Here is a 5,743-nt window from a genome sequence, read left to right as displayed (position 1 = left end):
CTGTGGACACATTAATTAAATTTCCTCATTTCTTTAATGAGCATTTGCTACTAACAGTCAAGCCTAGTTTTCTGGGGCTGCTAGAACCAGAGTATTTGCTTAAAACTTAAGTAACAAAGCTATTGTTGCTATGGGATACTCTTCAGAGAGATCATTTATGGGAAAGAAGTTCTTACATGTATGCATACATGTGTGCTTTCAGTCCTGACAAGAGGATGGGTAAACAGGGTAAGGTGTACTATATGCACTGTCATTTCTGAGGCTGTGTTCAGAGAAGCACTGATAATTTTGAGGAGGAGAAAAGATACTTCTGTAGGTAGAAAGATTCAGGTTTGCCAACATGTTTAGGAACGCAATTGTTCTCCATGTCATTTCATTATCTATGACACATACAATGTATATGGGGGTTCTAAAAAGTCCAGCACGTCATCTACCAAATCCAGAGTTTTCTCCAACTTTTTTTTTTTTACAAAGTCTTTCCTCTCAGAATACTGACCACACAGACATCCTGCAGGACACTAACAGTTTGAAGAAAATATTTATTCTATGTCACATGGCTCTGTCTTTATTTCTGCTATTCAGAGAATTTCTCTATAATATGTTTTCACAGCAGTGCCCAAGAGCAAAACTCTATTCCTAGGACACATCCCCAGGGCCCAGCAGCTGACTCTATCTGCTGATGATAATGACTCTGGTTTACCTAGGGCTGTTGAATCTCTTGTGTGTTTTTCCCATGAGCTGCCTCGGATTCTTCTGATGGTCCTGTGGGATAGCTATAACATTCTTCTCAGACTTGCCACGGGAAGATGAAGTCATTCTTATTGAAACATCAGCCTGAGACATGCAGCCACATCAGGACTGAGGCACAGCCTGTCAAACATAGTCTTTGTGACTATCATATAACATTTATTAAAAGGGACCTGTGCACAAAGAGAAAACAAGGTAGAAAAGGAAATAAATTGCAACCCATCAGAAGCATGCATGCACACGCACAAATACACACACGTACATGCACTCACACACATACCATTTAATTTATTCTTTTTTAGTACCATAGATAACCTTAAAATCATCAAGCTCATTTTTTTTTCTGTTATTCCATTTGCAAATAACAGACATGAGATCTTGAGGAAAGGAAGTGACTATACTGTGGCTACCTGGCTTCTGAGTCTCTGTGATCACCCATTTCCCTGGCACTCATAAAGAACTGTTTTCATGTGTGATAGAATGATGTGATTTTATTGTGGTCAGTCAAATCTTCAGTCCTTGATTTAGCCATGTGTCCTAGTCTCATGACTCAATAAACCTGAACCTCTTCTCTTCCAAGAGACTGGCTGATACCAAGGTGTGAGCCTAACAGCTAGAAGATTCAGCTGTACACACAGAGGCTCATGGAGAATGAAGATTGCCTTCCTGTCTGCTGAAAACCTACTACAATAATTAGACATGGGAGGGTGGGAGTCGAGTTCGTTAGCACCCAAGATTTCCAAAAGTTGTTCAAATGCAGACTCTGGAGAAGCAGTACAAGCATTGAAAGCTTGGTTGTAAATTTAGGCCAAGGAGAAACTGGAAGATATCTCCCTGAATTGGGCTCAGGGTCCTTTGCCTTCCAGACCATCATCTCCTAGACTGGAACCCCTAACTCAGGCTGACAGCCAGGCTGTACTAGCTCCCAGCCTCAGAGACAGACTGTGCTCAGCTCAGCCCCAGCCAGACTGACAGTCTCATCAGCCCCACCTCTTCCCAATGGAGAAGCATCTTTTCCACCTCCCTGCACCTCTTGCTTGCTTTAAAAAAAAATGTTGTAAATTGACAATTTGTAATTGTATGAATTTATAGGGTACAAAATGATGTTATGATTTATGAATACAATGTGGAATAATTAAATCAAGCTAGTTAGCATATCCATCACTTTATATACTTAACATTTTTTTTGTTATGAGATTGTTTGAAATTTACTCTTAGGAATTTTGAAATGTACAATACTCTATTATTAACTGTATTCATCATGCTGTGTAATAGAACTCAAAATTAAGGAAAACATTAACATATTCCTCCCCTCTTTTCACAACTATCTCCTCACTCCTCCTTTTTTCAATGTCTTTAAACGCCGTACTCTCTGCTTCTATGAATTCAGTCCTTTAGGAGAATACACATAAGATAAAGCATGTGGTATTTTTTTCTTCTCTGCCTGGCTTATGTGGCTTAGCATACTGGTCTGCAGTTCCTTCTGTCAAAAATAACAGAATTTCACTCATTTTTAAGTCTGAATATTGTTTCATTGTGTATATACACCACAATTTCTTTATTGTTTCATCTGTTCATGAACATGGGTTTATCCATACTGTGGCTATTGTGCGTGGCCCTGAAATGACCATCCCTTTACATGAGAAAAATAGTTGATAAAATTTGACATCATTTCATGAAAAAAAAAATCCCAACTAATTAGGTATAAGAAGGGATATGAGCATCACATCAAACCTGAGACCATAGATAATAATTCCAAGGATAACATTATTTTAAAGGGTCAAAAATTGAAAGTCTTTCCTCTGAGATCAGGACAGAGAATATGTTGAAATTGCAGAATACAGCCTCAACACACAAAATAAATAGCAATTGGCTATGCAAACCTGGAATCAAGCGATTAATTTCATTTATGATAGCCAAGAAGAATGAACTCCTAAGAGCAAAGTTAACAAGGATGTAAAAGACCCTTGTATTGGGAGTCATACCATGTTGAGGAAAGATGCTCAAGAAGATACAAATAGATGTCTATGGATTAGAAAAAATAATATTTAGACTTTCAAATATTCCAACGTTGTGTTCTAGAAATAAAACTATATGAATAACAACATAAAATGCAAATATTGATTTCAACTATGAGATAAAAGAACAAATTGTAAATTATCATACACCTTGATCTCCAGCTATATGAAAAATAAATCAAATTAGTGTGATACCTTTAAAAATTATACACATCAACAAATGGAACAGGATTAAGAGCTTGAGAATGAAACATGACAAAGGCATTGTAGTAGTGAACAGTCCAGAATCCAGAATCACCGAGAAGATCAGCATCTGGCAGAGTGTCTGACTGCATTAGTTGATGTAGTATGGAGAACTTGCCCACTGTGAGTGGTGCCATTCTATAGGCAGGAATGCTCAACTATATAAAACAGAGGAAGCAGGACAGCAGTAACATCTGTCTCCCACTGCTTCTTTCATTTACCTTTGTTTTTAATTGTGTGTATTGTTGGCATTATATAGAGAGTTATGTGAGTGTTAGGAATTGATCTGGAATCCTCTGCAAGTCCTGTATATGCTCTGAGATGCAAACCCACCTTTAGAGTCCCTCCTGTGCTCCTTGATTGCAGGTCCATTGTGAACAAGTTGTCGTAAGCTGCTACAACTGCTACCACACTGCTATGGTGGATTTTCACCAGACTCTGAGCTAAAATCAAAGTGTTCAGAAGCCAATTTTGTCAGAGCATCTTACTGAGCAATAGGAAAAGAAACTAAGACAAATGCCAAGAATATACGTTGGCACACGCAGCAGTAAAGTACTTTCTTCTATAGTCTATGACATCACCTGCCATGGGGTAGTTGTCTAGTTTTACAGTACCAGACATGAATTCTGTCCTGTTGAAAAGGCCTTAAGTCCAATTACATGGCTATTGGTTGGACCATGATATGCATGCAACTATTGGGTATATCTTGCTCGTCATTGTTGTTGTTCATAGGTATTGCATTTGGGTATGAATGTTTATTGACTTTTCCCCTTGGCAGCTTGCATAGCACTTTGAGATTCTATGGAAGCTAGTCCTCAGCGGGGAAGCTTCCAGGTCAGTTCCAGCTTGAGTCCTCACACATCCCTAAGTTTGAAGTATATAGTATTTTCAGCAATAAAGTCTTACCTTCAAGTCCTGGGAGGCAACCAAGAGCAACATCAATAACCTCTATTTTTCTGGAAGTGTCTTGGTTTTCCCTCACTGATAACTCAAAAGAAAATTCTCATGCCTGGTACAGGTGTTTTGTTAGTTATTCTATGGCTTTTGGGGAGGGCATTATCAACCCAAGTAGTATAACTTCATTTAAAGTGTTCAAATATGTATTTTTAAATAAATACAAAATGTTTCCCCATGTCCTTTTCAATCATGTGAAGTGTTCCTTATCCATCCTCCCTCCCTTTCCCTGGGAAAAAAGAAAAAAGCACCTAGTCAATGGTGCTTGGAATAGTGGATTTTCATGTACAAAGGAGTAATATTTTCTCATGTTAGTCACCAAAGTCAACTTAGGGTGGGTTAAAGACTTAAGTATAAGACCAGAAACTTTTAAACTATCAGAAGAAAACCAGGGGGGGAATTACACAGTAATGTTCTAGGCAATGACTTTTTAATGTGATGATGAAAGTGTGGGAAACAAAAACAAAAGCAGGGAAATGGGGTTATATCAGAACCAAAAGGTTATGCACACCAAAGGAAGCCATTACTAGTGTGCAGCAGCAGACTACAGACTGGAAGAAGATATTTACAAACCATGTAGTTGGCATGGGATTAATAGCGATAATATATGTAGGACATTACCTCAGACAATTAAATAGTTAAAAAGAAGAAGAAGGTAAAAACCTACTGAAAACCTTCCCAAGAGCCTACCTAAACATCTCTCCAAAGCAAGCATAGAAATATCCACAGATACATGGGAAAGAAACAAAGCTCATCAATAGTAATCATTAGACAACTGGGAATGAAATCACCATGAGAACTAATTGCTTACCTGAAAGAATGACTGTTGCTGACAGAGAGGAGAGGACCGTGCTGGGAAGAAGGAGGAGAAAGAGAAGTAAATGCATTGTGGGTGGGATGTGACTCACTACAGGCATGCAAAACAATATAGGGTTCCTCATAAAACATAAAACCAGGATCATCTCGTGATGCAGTAAACTCCCTCCTGGATGTTTACCCAAAAGGTACGATGTGGGTCTGTGGAGATGGGGTGCACCCTTGCCTTTGCATTACTTCCTTTTACCTATATCCCCCCTTTCTCGCTTCCTCCCTTAGTTTCTTATTTCTGTCATTCTTTCCCATCTTTGACTAAAATTAACACTTCTTTCCGATTCACTTTCCAGTCTTTCTTAGACACCAGTTTTAGTTTCTCCACAGCTCTCGAAACATCTACTGCAAATATGCATCTTTTCACCACCCAAGATAGTCTTCCATTGCCCTGATCTGTAGGTTTTTCTACTTCCATCTTTCCTTTGACCATTCTGTTCTGATTTTCTTTGTCTTCTTTATATATTTTTTCACTTCTAACACCCCCTTCACATCTAATTCCCCTGTGGTTTGTTGGGAAGCCTCTTTATCCCCTCTAACCCAGATCACTGTTTTTCTTAAGGTTGGGAAACAGAGCAACACATGTCCAAAGAGACTGGGATGGCTGATGGCACAGTGGAGTCTAAAGCAATCTTTGTCCTGAATGTGGATGAGATTCTTTTCGGGTCATTAATCCGATGGTTCTCATGAGATTCTCCAGGCATTGTGGACTTTGTGAACTAGGACCTCATCTATATCCTGTAGGATGTTTCCCAGGATCCTTGTCTCAGCTCAACAGGTGGCATTAATACTCACTTTCTAAACTGGGATAGCTAAGAGCATGTCACTGTAGTGGCAAATGTCCCCTACAGGATAATATACTTTGTTGAGAACCACTAACATAACCTTTAACCTCTCCTGGAATGAGAGGCTGA

At 38.9% G+C, this 5,743-nt stretch overlaps 1 protein-coding gene and 1 long non-coding RNA gene across 10 annotated transcripts in view; one reads left to right on the top strand and one right to left on the bottom strand.

The window, feature by feature from the left end:
- Positions 1 to 5,743, top strand: part of Ntm (neurotrimin) — a 968,521-nt gene that overhangs the window by 896,544 nt on the left and 66,234 nt on the right. The window lies entirely within an intron of this gene.
- The window catches only part of Gm15520, a 56,398-nt gene that overhangs the window by 25,167 nt on the left and 25,488 nt on the right, over positions 1 to 5,743 (bottom strand). For both annotated transcript variants that reach the window (XR_003948298.1, XR_003948299.1), the window contains 3 exons: positions 4,774 to 4,814; positions 3,342 to 3,451; positions 701 to 920 (listed from right to left, as the gene is read on the bottom strand). This is a non-coding gene — a long non-coding RNA (predicted gene 15520). The remainder of the gene's footprint in view (positions 1 to 700; positions 921 to 3,341; positions 3,452 to 4,773; positions 4,815 to 5,743) is intronic.

This window comes from Mus musculus, chromosome 9, assembly GCF_000001635.26.
Source record: "Mus musculus strain C57BL/6J chromosome 9, GRCm38.p6 C57BL/6J".
Taxonomy (NCBI): Eukaryota; Metazoa; Chordata; class Mammalia; order Rodentia; family Muridae; genus Mus; species Mus musculus.
This window is presented reverse-complemented; position numbering and strand designations above follow the sequence as displayed.